This window comes from Oncorhynchus masou, chromosome 31 (genome assembly GCF_036934945.1).
Source record: "Oncorhynchus masou masou isolate Uvic2021 chromosome 31, UVic_Omas_1.1, whole genome shotgun sequence".
Classification (NCBI taxonomy): Eukaryota; Metazoa; Chordata; class Actinopteri; order Salmoniformes; family Salmonidae; genus Oncorhynchus; species Oncorhynchus masou.
In genome coordinates, this window is record NC_088242.1 from 73,365,877 (window position 1) to 73,390,483 (window position 24,607).

The following is a 24,607-nucleotide window of genomic DNA, read 5'->3' on the forward strand; positions in this document are numbered from 1 at the left end:
TATTTTAAATATGACAGCTGTTACAGGGGTGGTTTTCATTGAGAGTCCTTCAAGCAGTAAGTCTCAAGGCCTTCGGGAAACTCTAGCAGTAGTTGATGGGCGTTGATTAAGCTGTTATACGGCACAATTGGAACCACTCTGTCCTCGTTCTCTCTGTTGCGGCAGTGACAGATGTGCTGTTGAAAAGGTATTGGATTTGGTTAAAACACAGAACAGTGAAAGATTTAAAGCCAGTGGTCAGTGAGGTTTACAGAGGTCCTGCAATGCTCGACTGGTTTCTTTTGTGCTGCACTCTGGGTAATGTTAATGCCCAGAAAAAGCACTGAGGAGGTCATATACTCTGAAAACCCCAGGCAAAGACTGACTTTGAAGTAAAAAAAATAAAAAATAAAAAAGCCATTTATTTGAATGACAGTTTGACTTTTTTGTTTTGATTCAATGCTATAAATTGACATTCTTCTGCCAGTAGTAACTTAAATGAGCCATACTATACACCAGAAGGGTAACTTTGATATGTTATTGCACGGCAGAATCTCCTAAACCGTTGTTATTTTCTTGTGGCGGTAAGGGAAAAGAATGCCAAAAAAGAGAAAGAATTAATCATGTGCAGTTTCCAGGAGGAGGCCAGGTGGGAAAAGGAGGAGTGAGAATTACACAGAACTCTTTGTCAGAGAAAAAAGGTAATTTCACTGGGAATACTCTCTGAAAGTTGTGTACCAGGGTAGCTGACCATGTCTTGCTCTTTTTCGTGACAATTATTCTGCAGTAATGCAAGTTCCTGCTTGGTTCAACAACCCAAACCCTTTTAGTTCATGCTGTGTTATTTGGCAACAAAACTAATTACCAATCAAACTCTCAAGTTGTACCAAGAGGTTATCTCCCTGAACAAAACTATATATGAAAAAGAAGTCTTACTTGTGGGGATGTGAATTGGATCCTGCTCGATATGTTACAGGCTCTCGTAACCTGGAACCATGATCTTTTGAGGGAAGCCTTCAAGTTCATAGCAACAAATGCCCTCAATCACTCAGGGAGATGCAGACTCTCTCTGCTGGCCAATTACTGTTTTTTCAAAGCCTGGGGCGCCCAGGAAACTTTGACTCTTGGAAATGAAGTCCAATCTTAGAAAGAAACATAGCTGCTATTAAAATCTTTATCATTCTGTAAATCACAAGTGATTTGTTTTACCCCATGGCTTGTTCAGATACATCCTTGCTGCTGTTGCAGAGGTTAAGAGGTTACTGCAATTGAGGATAGCAAGCTTATTTTTACAACTGGGCCGAGAAGAAAAGGAAATTATTTTCTTTTTTTTCTCTTTTGGGGCACTCTGAACAGCCAAAGATCTCCTCTGTGTCATAATTGCCTGAAGTGAGTGAGCAAAGGCCCTGGACTCCTGATGTTAGTGTGGCTCTTTCATGAGGGGTATGGAGTCAGAGCTTCTTTAAAAGATCAGTCTCTCTGGAGGATATTACTGTGTGTTGTTTATGTAATAAAAGCATTTTGAAAGAAGTGGAAAAAATACTGTTTTATTTATTGTTCCTACCAATATGTTTCTACTACTGAGGTGTTCAATCTGGACTATTGTTTTGTTTTACCTTGCAGTTATTCTCTCTCAATTACAGTTATACATATTGCATTTCTGAATACCAATAGTGTGAATATTGATTGATTTTGAAGATCATGAAATTAGCTTGCTTTTTAAACAAAGTGGATGCCAAAAGTGGCAGAGAGGATAATGTAATTATGAATAAAATCACTCCAATTAAACATCACTATGTTAACTTTTGGAGAGCACACACACTCAGCTCTCAACTCCACATAATGTAATTACACAATTTGGAGAGAAAAAAAAAACAGAAAACGAGAACACTCAAATTGGGGTTTGAACATTAACAGCAGATGGATTATGAAAAATCTGTCCCTGCCTCTGGTGCTACAGGTTAAGAATGACACTCCTACTCCCAGCCCCACCCTACCTTTTGAGAGCTGATAGGCCCTCTGCTACTAGACAAGGGTCTTGACTGAGGCCACTTTGATACTCCAGCCTTTAATCACCAAAGTGTTCCTAGTGCCCAGCTGATGGAGGATTTCCAAACCATAAAGCAGACTACAGAGGTGACAGAACACAAAATAGGTAGATTGTTCCCAGGGCCTAGGGCCACCCTTATGTCCCTGAGTGACCCCATACTTTTTATTATTCAGGGGTGAGTCAAATGGATACCCTACCAGCTATTCTGCCCTTCCCCATCTGCTTTCCTCCACTCTCCCTGTCTGGGCCCAGATGTGAACTGCTCCCAGAGTCAGTTACCAGCATAATTGAAAGTGCTCTGTCATCACTTTCAGCCAAACACTGATGAATGTGAAGTTGAATGAGGTTTGGGTTTTAGTGATACGGGGGAAGTCTGGCTGAGATTTATCACTGGTGGCTTATGAGGCTACAAGAAGACATTTAAGCAGAAACTCCATCTACCCCTCTGTGATCTGTTAATTAGTACTCATTAAACCAGCACACCTTAAATCAGTCTAGTTTAACATGGACCTGAACGTTACTGCAGTCAATATGATGCTTTACATGGGAAATTTAAATTAAAACAGGTTTGATTGTCAAGAGCCAACTACTGTAGACACAATCCAATGTAGCACAATATGTTCTATAAATAATGAGTATGCAATAACTAATAGTCAACCCACTTGAATAAAGTAATGAGCAAAATCATATACTCTATCAAGTCCAGCTTAAAATTCAAAGATGACACTAGCTGTGTCAACTGCTCTCTGGAAGAATAGATTTACTGCGTAATCAACTCAAAGACAAATGCCATCTCCATTTGACTATCGAACCAAATTGAATCATTCAAGTATTGTCAGACGTCCCAGCTAGCTATCTAGTAGCCTATTACCATGATTGGCTACGTCAGTTGTTAAGATGGTCATCAGAAACAAGCCAGCCATAACCATGGATTTATAAAACAATCACAACATCACACATTGATAAATTGTATTCAGAAACAATCGATATTGTATTCAATAACCTCATTTTCCATCTCTGGCATGTCTAATTGGCTAGCTTGATACTCAACTAAAGAAAACATAGCAGTTGAAGCTATCTTTGCCATAGCTTGTTACTGGAGACATGCTCCTCTCCAATGAGCTTGTAAGCCTGCCAATACCAGATATTTCTGAGGGCTGAGCCAGCAGGCTTTAAGCCCTTTAAAATCGACCTGAACTGTACTCAAAAGTTAATGGAAAACACACAAACTGTATTAACTCTGACCAGGTTTGAGACGTAATTTGAAAAGAAGGTCTGTTATGTCTACAACTATCTGTATCTTTGTACATGTGCATTTCAGATAAACTGTAGTATATTTTAGGTATTTTTAGCAGTGCTCGCCTGAGAATCAGTTTAATTTGTAAATTATGAAAATCAATTGGGCTAATATTAACTATTTGTAATGTTTCAAACAACATGCTTTATGTAAATGCCATAGTAGTGTGCACATCATTATGTGTCTTACACACAGCTTCCATAGCAACATTTACAAGACCTTTTGAAAAACCTATGAAACCTGATTCAAACTCTGATTCGACATCCAAATGCAAAGCGTAGGAGGTGAGCAAGTTCTCATTGTCTCTCCCTTATTAGAGCACACCCCCAGCTGCCTGGGTATTCAGGGCCTGGGTCCTGGCTCCCGTCCAGCACTGCTCTGATCTGGGCTTTTTTGTGATTTGAAGAGTATGGTGGTTTGCTGAGTTGCTGTCCTAAAGCCATGTTGGAATGCTAGAGCGGCAGTGGAGGTGCAGAGGAGGGAAGTGACCTCACTGTGTGATGTTCGAGAGGGAGTGGGCCAGGGGCTACACAGCGAGGTTGGCTATATTATAAATAAAGCAAAGCATGGTTTCTTCACAGAGATAGGAAGTTGGGTAAAGGTGAATGCCAGCTCTTTGCAGCACAGTTGTAAATGGTGACCTCTATTGTAACTCTGTCTCAAGGCAGCCAAGATCCCATGGCCGAAATGTATTTTTGAAAGAATTGTGCCAAACCCCAAATATACAATATGCTTTCTATCACAATATCAAAAAAAAATTTCACTAGTATTTTTATTCTTACTCTATGGTAACATTGCAACATGGCAGATTGAAAAATATTTTGACAGATACAAAGTGCCTGGCAAAAGCTTTTCCAAAGACTATCAGACAACAACACTAAACATCTTATCAGACAAAATGAGAGGTTAGGAATTTTCTGGGGGAAGTTTACATTTTTTTTTTATTGAACTACAAGAATCCACATTAAGGTTTCATAAACTGTGTGAACATACACTAAAGAAAGTAAACATAATATTTTGCAGGGAATAATATGTTTAACTTACCCACGGTTTGTGTGTGAATTGGACCCAACATTTACCTTGCACATGAGATAACCTATTGGAATGTAGAATGTGTGCTGAAGAGTGATCATGACTGGTCTGCTTGGATGGGCCTCTGCGTGTCTCATCTCTCTCGCTGAGTGCAGGATGGAACAAAGAACCAGGACCCTGCATTCCACAGGCACCAACACCTGACAGGAGACACAAAGACAGACACACTTTAACAGGAAGCACAGTTTCCAGGGTAAACAGAGCTCACCTGGATACACCACAAATAAGTGAAACTCAATCTGACTTGTTATCAGACTGCTGTCTCTGTCTAGGTTGTCCCACTGGAACCAATAGCAGACCAACATAATCCACTGGCAATTGGTTCTGCTCTGTCATTTATTTTGGCAACAGGAAGAGAAACAACTTAACACCAACAGAATTCAATAGCATCCAAGTGATTTAACTTGCTTGGACTGTAAACTTCTATCCCACACAGATTCAATTACACTGAAGGCAACCTTTTAATTTGGTTAAAATATTTCTCCTGCTAAAATTACTTAATAATTTTAAGTGTGGGTGAATCCCCCAAGAATAAATCAATAAATGGACTGTTGCCTATGGGAAAATCAGCAGAGTAAATTAATATTAACTTGCAGATGGTTGGGTATAGGGCATCAGTGTGGCTCCTAACTAACAATTGATTAACTTGTAAATTCCCATCGCACAGCTGTTGTTTAGGCTGTTTACCATAATAGAGGGGGAGCAGTAGAGAAAGGATCCAGATGCTTTGAGTGCAGAGGAAAGGCAATCTGTCATTCTTCTGAACTACCTACAACTGATGGATTCTGCTTTGAATGGGTATTGGTTTTAGTTAAACATGACAGAGTGAGGGATGACATGTCATTGGTAACAAAGGTTTAGAGGTCCGACAACGCCTCAGCAATCCCTTTTTTTCAGCCAAGGCAACCTCTTGTGCATGTACCAGCTGCTAATTAAGGCTACATTTTTTGTTCCTGGTACTGTCTGCCAAACTTTGCCTAAATGTAAAACAGACTTAACCTTCCACATCTCTATGTAAGGTGATGTTTTTGTCAACTGAAGTTGGATTCTATAGAGCAGTCCACTAAAAACCAAGGTCAGACCTTTGTCCTGCAGACATATAGATGTTTAAACAGTCACCACTAGCAGGCATCCTCCCAGTACCCTGCCCTAAACCTTACTCACTGTTACTAGCTAGCTACGAGCTGTTACTCTACCCTGCACCTTAAAGACTGCTTCCCTATGTACAATGCGTTCGGAAAGTATTCAGACCCCTTGACCTTTTCCAAATTGTGTTACGTTACAGCCTTTTTCTAAAATGTTTTAAATAAAAAATGGTCCTCATCAATCTGGACACAATTACCTATAACGACGAAGCAAAAACAGTTTTTTAGAAATGTATGCAAATTTCTAAAAAAATAAAAACAGAAATATCACATTTACATAAGTATTCAGACCATTTACTCAGTGCTTTGTTGAAGCACCTTTGGCAGTGATTACAGTCTTCTTGGGTATGACGCTAGGTACACCTGTATTTGGGGAGTTTCTCCCATTCATCTCTGCAGATCCTCTCAAGCTCTGTCAGATTGGATGGGGAGCGTCATGGCACAGCTGTTTTCAGGTCTCTCCAGAGATGTTCGATCGGGTTCAAGTCCAGGCTCTGGCTGGGCCACTCAAGGACATTCAGAGACTTATACCAAAGCCACTCCTGCGTTATCTTGGCTGTGTGATTAGCTTCGTGGTCCTCTTGAAAGGTGAACCTTCGCCCCAGCCTGAGGTCATGAGCACTCTGGAGCAGGTTTTCATCAAGGATCTCTCTGTACTTTGCTCCATTCATCTTTCCCACAGTCCTGACTAAGGCCAAAGAGTTCAATCTTGGTTTCATCAGACCAGAGAATCTTTAGGTGGCTTTTGGCAAACTCCAAGCGGGCTGTCATGTGCCTTTTACTGAGGAGTGGCTTCCGTCTGGCCACTCTACCATAAAGACCTGATTGGTGGAGTGCTGCAGATATGACCATCGGGTTCTTGGTCACCTCCCTCACCAAGGTCCTTCTCCTCCGATTTCTCAGTTTGGCCATGCGGCCAGCTCTCAGAAGAGTCTTGGTGGTTCCAAACTTCTTCCATTTAAGATTGATGGAGGCCACTGTTCTTGGGGACCTTCAACGATGCAGAAATGTTTTGGTACCTTTCCCCACATCTGTGCCCCAAGAAAATCCTGTCTCAGAGCTCTACGGACAATTCCACCGACATCATGGATTGGGGTTTTTGCTCTGACATGCACAGTCAACCCTGGGACCTTAAATAGACAGGTGTGTGCCTTTCCAAATATTGTCCAATCAATAGAATTTACCACAGGTGGACTCCAATCAAGTTGTAGAAACATTTCAAGGATGATCAATGGAAACAGGATGCATCGGAGCTTAATTTCGAGTCTCATAGTAAATGTTCCTGAATAATTATGTAAATAAGTTGTTTCTGTTTTTTTATTTGTATAAATTAGCAAAAAATAAATAATAATAATAATCATGTTTTTGCTTTATCATTATTGGGTATTGTGTGTAGATTGATGAAAAAATATATCTATTGAATCAATTTTAGAATTAAGGCTGTAACGTAATAAAATGTTGAAAAAGGGAAGGGGTCTGAATACTTTCCGAATGTACTTTATGTTTTCGTTCCCATCTTAACATAACGATCCGCTTGGACTGGCCGACCAGGAGGTCATGACTAAGCTGGCCCTTAACTTGGTAAGCTGCAGCTGTCTCCTGGGCACATGTGCATCCAACACGGTCCTCAAATGCTGATTTCTCACAGAAATCCACACATTCATTAATGTAACTAGGCCTAAGACCCCTAGACAAAGCGAGTGCAACAATATCCATAAGATAGTTATTCGGTCCTCAATAATTATGACAAAATGACATTCATAATAATTAAAAAATATTTATATATATTATTAGTACAACAAAAAGGTAAAAACGCAACTGTATTGAGTTTTGGCTAGCCAGATATTTAAAAATCTAGACATCTGGGTTTAGTCAAACAGAAAGAAAACCTTCACATCAAAAATACATTGGATGGCCTCAGTTACAGACAGTGATGTTGTTGGACAGGAGGCTACGACTAGAAAGCCAGTCGCTAAGCAGACCTGAGCAAAACGTGGCATGGTGAATGGTCCACTGCACTCTGCCTCTCATGTAACCTTGCCTCTCAGTGACCCTCAGCTCCTCAGGGTGAGGTGAGGTACATGTGGACCTTCCATCCAGTTCCAGGGAGGAACCAGCCAATCCAGAGCCCCTAGCAAGGCTCCAGTTGAGCTCTGGTCAGCAAAACACTGGGGTGAAATCTGGAGATCTCACAGGGATCGTATAAAGAACACTTCTGCAGAACTCATCACTTGCTGCCAAATCTTGTTAATCTCTCATTCTAGCAGCTTAAAGGAAAACGCAGCCCAACAACTACTAATCGTTGTTGATATAGACCCAAAATGGTTTGCATGTCAGCAGTCAAGTTTTCAAGATACTGTACATAACGTTCAAAATACAAAATTGCATCAGATGCATTTTGCATCATATGATGCAAAACACAGCATCACATTTATTTATTACCTTTATTTAACTAGGCAGGTCAGTTAAGAACAAATTCTTATTTTCAATGATGGCCTAGGAACAGTGGGTTAAATGCCTTGTTCAGGGGCAGAACAACAGATTTTTACCTTGTCAGCTCGGGATTTGATCTTCCAACCTTTCGGTTACAAGTCCAACACTCTAACCACTAGGCTACCTGCCGCCCCACACATGGTGCAAAAAGCATCAGGGTGACTGTATTTCTGTATTTTGAAAGTTATATATCTTGAAAACTTGATTGCTGACATGAAAAACATTTTTGTACTACATCGACAATGGACTTTTTGAGTGGAATTTTCCTTTAAGGACAACTAGGATTTTGAGTATTGCTTGATTTCAAAACTTTCAATACTTGATTTCAGTACATGCAGTTATTGTGGATATTATTTTAGCACCATTCTCACTGTCTGTATGTATAACAAATGTATATCTTTAAAAGTAACCCCATCAGCATCTATACTTGAGTATATTTTAAGTATAAAAAAAGACAGTAATATAAGTTACCAAAAAACGATAAATAATTTCCAGTCTACAGTACAGCAGGATGTGAGATCAACATATTTAAGGCTTGCTGTGGTGCTGCAGTGAGGACTCTAGAGTGAGCCCATGTAGCCAGACTTCTCACAGACATGACCACTGGCTGAAGCCAACTGTCTGAACCAGGCAGAAGACCAGACTCCCCACATGAAGAAAAAAAACAAGTGTAAGGTTTTCAGCAGGCAGCCTTCAGACAGGGAGGCTCTGTAGGAAACACTAGAAAACCATTAACTGACCACAGTATTATCATTTGCTGGAATGAGCTAAAGACAGCTAATGAACTAGCTTTAATGCTTTTCTTTTTCCCCCAGCTGAAATGCACCAGTGAGAGCTCTTGCTTGTACAAAACAGTGTGACAGATCGATGCTTAAATTCCTAAATCAAGGGAAAAGGTTATCCTCTGTCTCACTGGGATTCCACACTCTATCCCTCCTACATCGAAGACCCTCTCCTACCCATTTAAACCAAACAAGTCTCTTTTCTCTACACTCTTAATTAAGAGAGGCGGTATGGCTTTTTTTCTTCTTGGTTATGCTTCCAATGTTAGTGTGTGTAGTGTGAAAACAGATCTGATGGACTTGTGCCCTCAGCTCTCCCTGATCAGGCTCTAGCAGGTATCCTCCATGATTGACAGCCGACAGGTCAGCAGCCCTTCTCTCAGACTGTTAGAGGGTGGGCGTTAAAGAGATTTGGAATGCCTGGGACCCTGATTGCTTTATTGCTCGCCTGTCAGAACCATTGTACAGCTCTGTATTATTAGGGCTTGCCATCTCTCACCGTCTGGAAGGCGTCGCGTCTCAGCTCTGCATAAAGAACCACCGCCACACTATTCAAAATCCTCTTTCTTTTTGGCTCAAAGAAAAAAGGCACAGATTTTTCAACAAAATTGCTTGTGTTGGTTTGTCAGATTGTGTCACCAAAGTGTCTCCTGGGAATGGGTTTGATGGCACTGTGCAATATCAAACTGAGACGAAAGATTCTGTTTTGTTATTATCACAGACATAAGCCATTTGCATTTTCCAAAATGACAAACTGAATGGATCCATGACTTACCTGATATAATCATGTTGATTACCTCAAATCTAAAAGAGATCAGAATTAGTTGATATGCAATTTACTTGCTGTTTGTTTTCAGTATACTATTTACAATAATCCATGAACTGCCAATATTACAATCATTTTCCTTTTATGAAATATCTACAATGACTATTACAGCATCAACATTGTCCTGTGTGATAGTCATGTTGTCATCCAATAGCCAATCCCATACTACTTAAAGGAAGACAATTTACATTATATTTTTTACTATCCCTACGCAACTGAGGGAATCAAGACAGTAGAGGCAGAAGAAAAAGTCACCCTAGTACACAAAATAAAAAGCTATCTTTAGAAGCACCACGCCACAGTATTTGCAATATTAAGGGCAGATAATGCATATGGTGAGACATGTACTGTATGACTCAGTACGTACATCCTGGTTTACAGACTGGACCCATAACCGATGATTGCTGTTTTGGGTAACTGCTCTGAGAATATGTCCACTCTCAGTGCACCTGGGAGTGATAACCACAAGCACTCACCCTGAGGATAGGTTAGTAGGGGATGGTGAACACAAGGCTGTACTTACTATGCTTACTTGCAGCACATTGTACAATGTAGACTGCTTCAGTGGTTGGGTCTGAAGTAATGTTTATCGTTAAATGTTTTCATTTGACATAGCCTGTAATCATGGCAGGTGCTACTGATTACATTTTTTAGATTTCTCTCTTTTAAATCAAATGTTGCGAACTAGAATGCTGCCTGGGGGCCTGTCCAAACAGTAATTTCACTCCATTGTTCTGCTCTTAGAAGTAAAGACAGAGTAGAATACAGGAATTGGGATGATAGCTATTATTGCTGTCTAATTATGTTAATTTCGTTTTTTCTTTTTCTCTTCTGCCAGCTGTTTCATTTTTGATAGAGCAATCAAATCCAAAATCCAAAAGTAGATCGCCTTAGTCCAGCATTTAAAATCTTTCCACATCAAGATTGGCTAATAGAGACAAAGGAAGTATTAGCATATCAAATTAGCACATATATATATATAGTACCAGTCAAACGTTTGGACAAAGTACTTATGACAATGTTGATGCTGCAAAAACCATCAAGCGCTATGATGAAAATGGCTCTCATGAGGACCGCCACAGGGAAGGAAGACCCAGTTACCTCTGCTGCGGAGTATAAGTTCATTAGAGTTACCAGCCTCAGAAATTGCAGCCCAAAAATATTCTTCACAGAGTTTAAGTAACAGACATTTCAACATCAACTGTTCATAGGAGACTGTGGGAATCAGGCCTTCATGGGGCGGCAGGGTATCCTAGTGGTTAGAGCGTTGGACTAGTAACCGAAAGGTTGCAAGTTTGAATCCCTGAGCTGACAAGGTACAAATCTGTCATTCTGCCCCTGAACAGGCAGTTAACCCACTGTTCCTAGGCTGTCATTGAAAATAAGAATTTGTTCTTAACTGACTTGCCTAGTAAAATAAATGGTCAAATTGCTACAAAGAAACCACTACTGAAGGACACCATTAAGAGACTTGGGCCAAGAAACACGAGCAATCTATCCTTTGGTTTGATGAGTCCAAATTTGAGATTTCTAGTTCCAACCGCCTCGTCTTTGTGAGACGCAGAGTAGGTGAACAGATGATCTCCGCATTTGTGGTTCACACCGTGAAGCATGGAGATGGTGTTTTGCTGGTGACACTGTCAGTGATTTATTTTAGAATTTAAGGTACACTTAACCAGAATGGCTACCACAGCATTCTGCAGCGATATGCCATCCCATCTGCGTTGCGCTTAGTGGACTATCATTTTTTGCCTACACAAAGTATCCATATCTTTTGACTTATTCCACATTTTGTTGTGTTACAGCCTGCATTCAAAACAGATTAAATATATTTTATTCTCACACATCTACACATCTACACACAATACCCCAAAATGACAAAGTAAAAGCATGTTTTTAGAAATGTTTGCAATTTTATTGAAAATGGAATACAGATATCTAATTTACATAAGTATTCCCACCCCTGAGTCATCGCATTTTAGAATCACCTTTGGTAGCGATTACAGCTGTGATGTGAGTATTTTTGGGTAGGTCACTAAGAGCTTTGCACATCTTGACTGTACAACACTCACATTATTATCTTTCAAATCCTTCAATCTCTGTCAAGTTGGTTGTTGATCATTGCAAGTCTTGCAATGATCAACAAGCCAATTCAAATCAAAACTGTAACTAGCCCACTCACGAACATTCAATGACATCTTAGTAAACAACTCCAGTGTATATTTGGCCTTGTGTTTTAGGTTATTGTCCTGCTGAAAGGTAGATGTGTCTCCCAGTGTCTGTTGGAAAGTAGACAACCAGTTTTTCCTCTAGGATTTTGCATGTGCTTAGCTCTATTTAGTTTGTTCTTATCCTAAAAAAAACTCCCTTGCCGATAACAAGCATACACATAACATGATGCAGCCACCATCATGCTTGAAAATATCAAGAATGGTACTCGGTGATGTGTCGGATTTACCCCAAACATTACACTTTCTATTCAGGACATAAAGTACATTTCTTTGCCACATTTTTTGCAGTTTTACTTTAGTGCCTTATTGCAAACAGGATGCATGTTTTGGAATATATTTTATAGATATGTCAGCTGACAACTTAACCAAAACGATGGTGAGAAATCAACGTATCGTGATTCTGTATGGCCAGATTGTTACCAAGAATGACAAGAGAACGGCCATGTGATGAATCAAAAGTGACTCATTTCATCTTGTTCTTGATACCATGTTTTGTTTTGAGGTGTTTTGACTGATTTCATGGCAACTTTAATATGGCAAAAAAATGCTAGCTAGTTGACCAACAACTGTAATGATGTCTTTGAGAAACAAGTGCTAATTGTGGAAATGTATTTATGTTTTCAATAAACATTGGAGATGAAATACAGCTTACATGTGGTCAACAACCTAAGCCATCCCCCATAGTTGCGCACATGTCGGTTTTGTTGCTAAAAACATAACTAATCTATTCTTTGCAGGGTTCCATCTTTTCACTTGGTCATTTAGGTTAGTTTTGTGGAGTAACTACAATGTTGGTGATCCATCCTCAGTTCTCTTATCACAGCCATTAAGTAAATGTTTTAAAATCACCAGTGGCCTCATGGTGAAATCCCTGAGGGGTTTCCTTCCTCTCCGACAACTGAGTTAGGAAGGATGCATGTATCTTTGTAGTCACTGGGTGTATTGACACATCATCCAAAGTGCAATTAATAACTTTACCATGCTCAAAGGGATATTCATGTCTTTTTTTTTACCCATCTACCAATAGGTGCCCTTCTTTGATATGAATTGTAAAACCTCCCTGGTCTTTGTGGTTGAATCTCTGTTTGAAATTCACTGCTCGACAGAGTGACCTTACAGATAATTGTATGTGTAAGGTACAGAGATGAAGTAGTCATTCAAAAATCCATGCAACTTATGTGACTTGTTAAGCAAATTTTTACTCCTGAACTCATTTAGCCTTGCCATAACAAAGGGGTTGAATACTTATTGACTCAAGACATTTCAGCGTTTCATTTTGAATTAATTTGTAAACATTTCCAAAAACATTATTCCACTTTGACATTATAGGGTACTGTGTGTAGGCAAGTGACACAACATCTCAATTGAATCCATTTTAAATTCAGGCCAAAATGCAACAAAATGTGGAAAATATCAAGGGGTGTGAATATTTTCTGAAGGCACCCTCCGATCTTATATCCCTTTGTACATAGTGCCTTCTCTACCACAATATAGATCCCCTTTGTTCTCCAAATAAATATACACTGGCACAGTCAATAGTGTCTCTATAGACATCCCCAGTTGTTAAAAAAAAAATCCCAATTCCCCAGGCAAAGATGACAGGCTGACAGGTTGTTGAAGGTCATTTGAGCAGTGGCTCCTGGTCCCCCTGGAGCCAAGGGAATGGTCAGGCTGCTTCCCAAACGCTCCCGCCTGCTCCGGGCCACAACGGAGACAAGCCCATAGGGGTGCCATGTCCCTGTCTCCGTGGAGACGAGGCGACGGACCGGCCAAAGCTCACTCACACCTTTCTGGTCAGCGCCTCCAAGTCTCTGAGGAGACCAGACCAGCCTAACAGCAGCAGTTGCAGAACAACTTGTTTTTTCAGCCCCTCACCATCTCTTTTTTGTTGTCTTCTTTAATGCCAGTACAAGCACATAGCGGGAAGCCCCACCTCCAGTCCGACCCTCCTGCCCTGGCAGCACTACCCCTGTGAGGCCTGCTGGGAACAGTGGTGAGATGTGAGATAAGACCTGCGAGTCTGGGCAGGGCCTGAGAGGGGATAGGACGCTTTGGGACAGCCCACGCTGTCTGTGGACCAGGCTCTATTATGTTTGTATCGGGGTGTGTGAATCCACCATTCCCAAATGCCGCCTACTTAAAGATCCTTTCAATTCATTTCAAAATTGGCTGTTGCTGTGAGACTGGCTGGCCTAATTCAGTTCATTATCCCTGCTGATATATACCACAGCTTTCTGTTGGTATGCGTGTTATGTCTTTGTCTCTTATTAGATCTACAATGTAATACTGTGACTGTTGTGTATTAAATACAGTATTAAAATGTGTATAGGATGACAGACAGCTTTCTTCAATCCATGCTCACACCAGTAGCCCTATTGATTTTGAGCAAGCTGCGACTTTGTTCTTCTGTGTGTCTTGATCTGAGAAATAAGTGTTAACCCCTTCATCACTTTACCCCAGTGTGTCCTTACTGGAAGCCATATTGATTTTGTTTTTGGGAGCGTCCTCCCATTGCCCATGCCCTTTACCACTGGGACTCATCTAATTGTTTATCTCTGGACACTTTCCTGCCTTCACTCCCTTCTGTCTCATTATGTGCCAAGATTTGACAAGTCAAGTCTCCCCACACTCTCAAATCTCGCTTTACAACATGTCGTTCGGCAGAACACTACAGATGGCTTGCTTCTCAACAGACCCTCCCACATGGAACGCTACAAACATGACAACAGAACACACTTGCTAAAATACACACAAATCGACATATAACCACTCACTATGAACCTGATTACACATACGCCATACAGACAAGTAAACACCAGAACCCCACACAGTGATTTCAGACTCAATGATTCTACCATAAATGTGCTGACAAATGTTGAAGAGCACAACACTTGAAAAGGAAAACTAGAAGGAGACCTTTAGTAAATGTTGGCAATATTGATATTGAAATAACAATACTGTCTGCAACACCACTAGCTACTAGTAGCCATATTTTAATTTGAGTAGGATCCCCATTAGCTGCCGCTGATGGCATAACTAATCTTCCAGACCTACTGTATACTGTATTACATTTTGTTATATATTCTGACTGATATTATTCTCCATAACTGTCAAAGTGTCTCTCACTAGGCACAAGGGGGAAGTTTGTGTTACAGGCTGTATTCTTTTGAATATTGTCTTTTTAAATGCAGTTTCTTACCAGCATTCCAAACGATTTCAGTCCCAAGAAAGCCCTTGGTCAGGATATATCAGTGAGTTAACTCTATAGAAGTGGGCCAGATCAATAAGCACATTCTCAGAGAGGAGCCAGAGAAGAGTTGGAGGCAGGCACGGGAGAGAAGCAGTCAGGGAGCAATCAGAGCTCTGTGTTTCTGTGTGCCTTCAGGAGTAGATCGATGCTCTGACAGGAGCCCTGCTTTGTTTTCTCTCACTGTTCAGATGTTAGACGTGCTTTACATGATTGCTTAAAGGTTTTTGTTTGCCTACTTGTGTATTTGTTTGTCATTTTTGGTTCAGTCTATTTAAACTATTCCCCCATTGTCCATTTTGTTAGTAAGGTAGAGGACATGGCCAAGTCACTGTATTTATCATAGAGTATGACTTACATGAATCGCAGAGATATATATAAATGTATAGACTGTGATCATTATAATAAACTGTAGAAATTATAGGCCGTCTGCACTTTTTTATACTAAATAGTGTCGGTTCCATATAATAAACTGCAACGCAATCTGCTATGTAAAATATATAAGCTAGTTTCAGGGTATATAACATATTAATAGACTACATCACAATTAGCTGACTTCTGCATTCTCTCTACAACTATTCAACACAAGTTAGCCTGTTTGTAGAACTTCAAGTTCGAAATATGTAAGTGCTATTGCCCGAGAAGCCAGTGTTTGGAGGATATATTGGCACAGGTGTTGTTAGGCCCGAGACGAAACCGTGTCAATATATCCTCCAAACACCGACTTCGAGGGCATTATCACTTTGACACAACAGGTTACCAACTTATTCAAATAATGATTGACATATTTTAATTAAAAACATTATTTTGATTAATTTATTCGTACTACTTCAACCTTCCACAAGATATAGTCCCAACACAAATGTAGAGTTTCTAGGGACGCGAACCAATCGTTCAGTCTTTTTGTACTGTATCTATGAATGCGACCCAGTCGTTCAGTCTTTTTGTTCTGTATCTATGTATCCAGTCGTTCGTTCTAGATGTTCCATTGCCATACTGGATGGCAACGTTCTTATCCCTTGCTTGCTAGCTAGCCAACTATGGCTAACTTACAGTCACATCAAAAAGTGCAGCCAGAATAACAGCAAAGTAGCTGCATTTGTTTAAGCTTTTTTCTAGTGACATCCATAACAATGAGCTAATGAGGCGCCATTTCGCCTGGCATAGAAAATGTGCTCACTCGTCAGGACACTGTTGTTCAGAGGAGCTAGCCAACAACACAGCTACAGTACATAATCACTTCAAACTAAAGCTGGAAAGATGGCACATTATCTATGTTTTGTTTTAATAGAATATATATATTTTTGTATATATCCATAAAAATGATGCCAACTGATTCATGATTTCTGTCTCTCTGTCTGTCTCGTCCAGACACGTTCATTACTATGGGACAGCAGGAGATAAAATTTGAATATTGAAACAATGTTGCAAATGTCGGGGAGACAAACAGCAAAGTCTATACAAATCTCCGCTGTTGATAACGAAATGTTAGTCTAAAATATATGTGAAATAATGCATACATGCTTTGTATAGTGGAGATCAGGTTTATTAGTAGCCTGGCTGGACTGATGAGGCACCGGATTGTGCAGTCAGATGGAACAGAGTAAATAGGTATTTTAACGTCATAGATTTAGCCGGTGGGAACTTGTGGAATAGACACTGGCTAGAATGCAGTTTTAACCAATCAGCATTCAGGATAAGAACCACCCATTGTATAATGATTAACAATACCCAGGCTCTCTATATCTCAACAAGGGAGTAATGAGGCTCAAAAAGTGGTTGGTGCTTGTAAGTACCCACAGAGAGGGTATCCTTGGAGTGTATTCCATATTGAAGGGCAGTTTTCTTCTGACTGGAATGGCCTTAGACATTCTTTGTCATCAGAATTTTTCCATTTCTCACATGGCCACCTAAACCAAGTTAAGCACTTGCCTCTCCAAATAAGCTGCCCAGAATTACTCCTAATAAGAATTTGTGAGTGTCGGCTGCTCCTCTGAAAGGTGTTGACCGCAAAGGACAAATAGGTGTCAATAGATCTGGTCACAGCTCCTATGGGACATTGAGAAACATGAGCTCCTTTCCAAGGCTTAATAAGACAGCACAGATGCACCCTTGTCTCAGCATAGCCCTGTGTCTCATTGTACTTTGGCCTTCCAACCCGGCCAGCACAGGACCAGTATTGCAGCGGCCGCGTGAGTGGGTCTCATTAGGACTGGCAAAGGAAAAGCGGGGTCACGATACATAAAGGTACCTCAAGCTAAGGAGCATGCCTCTAGGATGAGCTGGGAGCTCCACCTAGTCCTAAGGCCACCCCTCCAGACCTCTGGCCCTCCCCGTCGTGACCTCCTATCTCTACCATTATTTGATGAAGCAGAGCTTGATAATTATTTTGTGTGGATGGAGAAGGGGGCACAGTGTGAAAAGAGTGTGTCACTCTGAGGGAAAGGATAGCAGGAGATGACAGAACAGAGAAGAAAAAAACTGAAAAAAGATCAAAAGCGGCCCTTTCACTTTTCATGCCTGCGAAGGCTCCAAAGAGGATAAGGAACAATCGGGCCTGGGGTCTCCTGTCCTCTCTGGCAATTAGACTCAGCTGATGAAGTGAAAGGGATGAATGGCAGGTTTCAAGGCCTTCTCTAGGATTCACACAACAGGGTGTGTTTTTTCCCTTCTTCTCCTTTATCTTCATCTCCCTTCAGAGTGGCAGAAATGCAGCTGAAATATTTCCAAATGAAGACAATGTGGTCTAAGGTGCCAAATCTTAATCATGAGGACTCATGAGATTGAAGGGGTGTTAGAGTCTGATGGGGAACAAACAGACAGCATTCAATCCTGTGCATTTTTGCACATGACCAAAATAACAAAGTAGGGATTCACACTTATTAGAAACTACTTTTGTTTAACATACACTTCTACAAGTTCATGCATATCTGTTTAGGTAAAACATTTACTTCATTCTGGATTGAAAAGGTACAATACCCATGTGGCTAAAGCAGACGGACCACACATATGGCAAATTGTTAAGATGTGTGAAAGCATTGACTAATTTGGGAATATACCTGATAGAGGGCTGTGGCCAATTAAAAGCAATTTCATTACCATTTGATTGAATGTATGCCTCTTTTTCTAATACAAAATTTGTGTTAGAGTAAATCAGTACATGTTTACAATGAATTTAAGACCTATAAATGAACTTAAAATCAAGATGTGTTTAGTTAAAACATTGAAACATCTAACTCTACTTAATGTGACCCAAACTCAATTTAGCATGAGAGAAGTTCTCCACCCCCCTCGGTCTGTTTTCTCAGCCATTGTTAATACAGTATATGGTGGTAAATGGCCCCAGAGGCCCAAACCATGCCGCCACACTGCACTAAAACCTTAAGATGCTTAGTGATATTCTTTAATCTGGCCCACTGATAATGTGTTTAAAGAAGCGCTTCAGATTTTCCAAACTTTGAGGGTTCAAAGTCTAAGAAGCATGGGGTCAGAATGCCAATGAGCTAAATAAAGAGTAGCCAAAACAGGCTTTGGGGGATTTGAAACTCAGTCCCCCCCGAATCCCTTTGATCTAAACAGAGTTACGGCCAAAATAATGCAGAATATCACATGCCAGGCACGGTGGTTCTGCCAACATACTGTCTGTTTGGCATGTAGAATGCAAAGTTCCAGGTTTAATATGGAACGGTTAATATGAACTACATGTGGAATTCATCTCAATTGGATTGTTTGAGGTTCTTTGGAAATAATATTCTAATGAGATGAGGCCCATGTGAAAGTTTTTGTTTTGACCATCTCGAAATTAAACCTCTCACTGTTCTCTCATTTCGAAGACATGACAAGTGTCCTTTCAGATGCTATACATTAAGGGTAAGAAAATAAATTTCTGCTCTTTCTCACATATTAGCATGTGCCAAAATATGAACTGAAATTAAGCAAATAAGCAAATCTAACATTTATTAAAAACAAATTGCAATTGCTTTTGATATTTTGACTAGTGTTTTTGGTTAGTGTTACATTCAATTTAGCAGAGTGAAATAAGATCAGATGTTTTGAAAGACTGCATAAATTTAATTTATAATTGTGATGCCCCTTTCCTATTGCTATATGTAGGAGGAAATTCATATAATGTGCTTTGCAATTAGAAACTAAAAAGCTTGTGACACATTTTGCCCACAAAAAAAATGTGGGTAAATTTGTCAAAACTTCCATAATTCAATCTCTACCATAATACACACCAATTTCTACCATAATACACACCAATCTCTACCATAATACACACCAATCTCTACCATAATACACACCAATCTCTTCGTCAAGCCACAGAAATGAGGGTGTGTTCACTACGGTCAGGGGACCAGATTATAACCCTCCGGCCCAAACATGGCACATTGCTTTTCTAGGGCAAAGCAAAACATGAAATGTGAATGGACTTATCTCCAGACACAATATAATCCTACTGCTTGAAAGAACGCACACATACTACAGAATAAGAACCATCATACACTGTAGCTTGTTAAAGTAGCTTTCAAATAACTAAGCAGAAGTCAGAGGTGCCTGGAAAAGTCAACATATTGTACCCAGAACCTTAAAACATCAGCAAATGTCATGAGAACAGACTTTTATTCAGAATAGCTTTTGTATTCATCAAGTAAATAATCACTGGGCTTCTTTATTACATGATTTTCTAACATGTTACATGACTAATCTGCACCATGTTAAAATCCACCAAAAAGCCATGACTCAATATTCAGTTCAGTAACAAAGGAACTTCTCACTTACAACACTGTTAATGAAAAAGGGAGTAGGGAATTGCCAGATAATGGCCATCTTGTTTTAATTGTTCATATATTTTTCTTTTTCTGGGCGACATGGCCATTACTTCCCAGTCACCACTTATCAGCAGAATCACACAGGATTAATGGTTTCACTTGTGCTGGTAAGACATGTTTAAATTGTCCTGATTATCAGTGCAAGAAAAATAATGGTTATTTGTCATTGTGCTATGCAGTGAGATTGAGTAATCTAACAAACACTGAGTTAAGCACACTATTAACCATTCAGGGGAATGCAGCCAGTTTGAATGGGATGCACAAGTCAGACAGGCCTATGCAATTGTGGCTATAATGTTTCGGGAAATGTTCACAGAACATAGTGTTGTATGTTGAGGCTGATTGTTAGTTATAGTTAGTTCAAATGTGTCAAGAAGCTAAGTAACATGATGGGAAGTCTTGGGTTTATTGATTTCTCAAGCAGAAAATAATTCTTAACCTTCATGTCCAAGGTACAATTGATGGTCTGGGTTGATTTGAGACTCCCCTCTACAACAAAGACAGGCTATTACAGTATGCTGCTAACCAACCCTGAACTCCACCCAAATGCACTTTACACTGGCATGCCTTTTATGTGTCTTTGAATGTTCTGGTCTCCAAATACAATCAGAACCACATTCTACACACTGTCACATAACCTATCCTATTGTATAAAAACCCTGAAACATAATGTCTTGTTGAGCTCTGAATAAATAATGCATTAATATCAAATAATGAATGTTGAATAAAGACAAGTCACAATACACACTTACTAAAAAATATATATTTAATAACTTATGCAATATATTTTGCAACCCACAAAAAGTACAATTTCTGTGTATGATTTTAGCAATAATGCTCCATTACTAAACTAGAGTCATAGACAATTAAAAATAAACTATCAACAGCATGTCACTTTAATGGGCTGTGTTTTAAAAGTAAGGCAATATCCATTCATACCTCCAGTAGGTGAGAGATAGTGGGTAGGCGATGTATAACACCCCTAGTACTATTGTGACTAGTACTGTACAGCACGGTTGACACATGTCTTATCTGGTTGATTCAAAGTGAGAAAGCTACACATCTCCAGTGCTCTCAGGGCCATGGTGTCCACAGGTTCTTCTCCAGAGGAGAGGATCCTTGAGCCAATCAATATCTTTATTTGATCAATTAATTGCCAAGCAGAAAAGAAGAGACAATCTCTCAAGTGCCCATTTAAAAAAAAAGTCAGGATTAATGATACCTAATGTAATTTGTCGATATCTTATCACACCTCACTATGGTCTCATGAAAAAGGTTACTTATGTTACTTATGTCAAATTCCAGTGTCATATATCAAATAAAGTCAAACGATATTTACATGAGATTAAATTAGTGTTTAGAGTTCGATCATTCTGATACGTGTTTTACAAACAGTTCATGATTTGAAAAGTATCTAGTCTCAAGTTTTTATTTACAGTAAATTCAAGCACTAATAATCGTAGCAGCCACATTTGACAGATATAATCTGACTTCTGGAACTCCAGCCCTATGGCAGAGTCTCTATATTTGTACTGCAACGTCCATGCATGTACCTTCCTCTTTAATCTACTCCATTATTTTCTTGTATGTCTCTTTCAGAGTATCTACTAGCCACTCTCCACTATCTGTTTGTGCAGTGTTTTCTCTCCTTTTTTCCCCATGAATGTTTTATATATTGGAAAGAGAATGATTGTTCACTGCAATGAGGCCGGCCCACGGCCTCAGTAAGACAAATTGCTCCAGAACGCCTAAATGGCAGTCAATGATAACTCATTGTAAGGAGAGTAAGTGACTTCCAATGGAGTGGATGGGGGACGGAGAGTAATGGCAGAGCACAGGTGAAAAATAGATGTTTGGCTCTGTGTAATTACTCCATTAGGGGGCTTTCTGTTAATCTACCAAACCACAGCAAGTGTTTTTACAGCATCCAGGAATAAATGACTGAAACCGGACCGAGAGGAGTCCCACAAGTCTTAACAACACCCTATCAAAACAGACTCTATGAAGTGTTAACTAATGGCCAAATATGCACTCTATTTATGCTCTAGATAAGCACACACATTAGCTACTCCACAGTTAAGTGCACTAATAGATGTAAAGATAAAGTTCATTTATTGACTTGACCAATTAATTAACTGTAGTATGGTAGCACATGTTCAGACAGCTTTAACCTTCCCTCCACATCGCCCGCTGTTGAATGCATCAGCTGTGAAACATGAAAATCAAGGTTAGCAATAAAAAAGGGACAAAGGAAAAACTGTCCATTAGATATCAGCACCCCCGTCCGGCCCGTTCCCAGACAAACATAATGATCACAATTTGTTTTTTACCATTTGGTGTCTGGCAGCAATACTGCCTGTAGCAATCTACACAAAAGAAGCATGAACAAATGCTGCAATATGGTCTTGAGTTTTGTCTGACCATACAATCTGTTTTCTTAAGTCAACTTTAAAAACACTGCTAAGAGCGGTGCCCACAGCTTTATCACTGAATCTCAGATTGACCTTGGACTCGTCTCTTACAGTACTTCCCATCTGTTGGGGTCCCACCCCAGGATACATCCCGACGGGCTTGGGCTTTAAACCTGCTTTTTGCTTTCTTTCAGCTCTCAAATCTTGGTAGGGCCTATCTTATTAGTGTACTGGATGACATGCTGCAAGTTCAAAGGCATTTCGGTCTGGAACCTTCTTCAGAGTAATAATGGGAGGGGGTCCATACAGCTGCATATCGGGATATTATTTTAGGCGATATATCGTATCCACAATAACGCAATATAATTTTTACACTAGTTGGCTGTACCTGCACCAAAACTCCAGTATTTTCCTTAATAGCTTGTACTCTATCTTCTTTTTAAATAGGGAGACCATTTGTTTTCCCATGACTGATGACAACTAATTTTCTCAAGGCTCTCTCTTGTCCCTCTGCAGCAGACATATGGCGAGCAATATATTTGGAACATCGAATCACAATAGCATCACAGTATCGAGCCATAAGAAGTGGCGCAGTGGTCTAAGGCACTGCATCTCAGTGCAAAAGGCTTCACTACGGTCCCTGGTTTGAATCCAGGATGTATTATATCCGGCCGTGATTGGGAGTCCCATAGGGCAGTGCACAATTGGCCCAGTGCTGTCTGGGTTTGGCCGGGGTAGGCTGTCATTGTAAATAATAATTTGTCCTTAACTGACTTGCCTAGTTAAATAAAGGCTCAATAAAAATAATAAAAATATATATATATATATATATATATATATATATATATATATATATACACACACAGAACGCTATACATATCTTTTCGGCACCTAAATATTGTGATATCATATCGTGAGGTCCCTGGCAATTTCCAGCCCTACTACAGAGTATGAAATCTTGACCTTTTTTTAACCTTTCACCAATATGTTGTTAACCTTTCTATAATATGGCTGGGGCAGATGATATGGTCCAATGCTAATCCTTCACCAGCTATGTACTTTGTAGAAAGGACTGTTGCTTTCTTATTTTACAAGTTGTCTGATGAGTCAAATGTGTTAACTGATTTGCAGGTAGGTCTAATTTCCCATTATTAAAGAGACTGAAGGCGATGTGTGAGAGAGAGAGGAAGCAAGAATTACAGAAATAAAGATAGACCCAAGTAGCCTAAAATAGATTCTGGAATATTATTGTTATTTTTCATTTGCTTTGTTGAACCCATATCCCATTGTCTAGTGAGAGTCTATCAATACAGCCTATATTACAATACATTTGTATGGAAACTACATTGATGATACTGAATACACTGTATAAAATATAAAAGCTGTAAATTAATTGAGTGAATCTGATCACACGTCAACATTACGTGGCATTTCCTGCAATGCAAGAGCTTCCGTGTACACATGCTTTTACAAACAAGGCCACCCCAGAACAGACAAAAGAGGACAAATGAATTAGACACTATTTGAAAAAAATATATTTTGTAATGTGTTTTGTTTATCTGTGCGTTGACTGAGTGTTTGACTATTTCGGGGGAAGGTGTGACTTTTCAAGATGAGTATAGCCAACAACTCACCCTGACGCCATGCGCTGAGAATGATTAACCATGCATTTCTAGATTATGAAGACTTGTATGCTTAATTTGCATACTCGCGATAAGCATAGTCTGAGGGTTTTACCTACCTGCAGTTTCCTTTTAAATAGCTGTAGTTCACTCCCCCATCATTGTCAACTGTCTAACACATAACGGTTCCGTGCAATTCCCGAAGGAAGGATAACTGCTTCCGCCTTCCATCTCGCGCATGTCTACCTTCAAAAAGCGGGCCACAGCGCCGCTCAGTGGACATATCTGTACAGTCAGGTCTTCCAACATGATATCCCACTGTTCGCTCCTGATGATTCTGGACATTTTCCCGTGTTGTAATAATTACTTTAATGATCTGCAAATTGATTTATAATCGAAAAACCGAAGCAGCATTGGCTACTCAATTACAATACTGGGTTATTATGTCCATATTTGTTTTATGTTCGGTGGATTTACTTTTGAAGGCCCAAATTGAAGTTTCAGAAAACGTTCAAGGATCGAGGGTAGTTCTACCCAGCATTGCAAGCAACAATGTAAGCATACCGGCATGTATTTTATTGTTTTATTGTTTTTTGAACA

The 24,607-nt window shown here is 39.8% G+C and overlaps 1 long non-coding RNA gene across 2 annotated transcripts; it reads right to left on the minus strand.

Moving 5' to 3' along the window:
- Positions 1 to 24,217, minus strand: LOC135525280 (uncharacterized). Of its 2 annotated transcripts, none has more exons than XR_010453113.1 (4): positions 24,127 to 24,217; positions 4,406 to 4,558; positions 916 to 1,121; positions 1 to 176 (listed from the first exon to the last, which is right to left on the minus strand). It is a non-coding gene; the product is annotated as an uncharacterized LOC135525280 (long non-coding RNA). The 2 variants fall into 2 exon arrangements; XR_010453112.1 differs by having other exon boundaries at positions 4,371 to 4,558.
- Between the last annotated feature and the right edge of the window lie 390 nt (positions 24,218 to 24,607).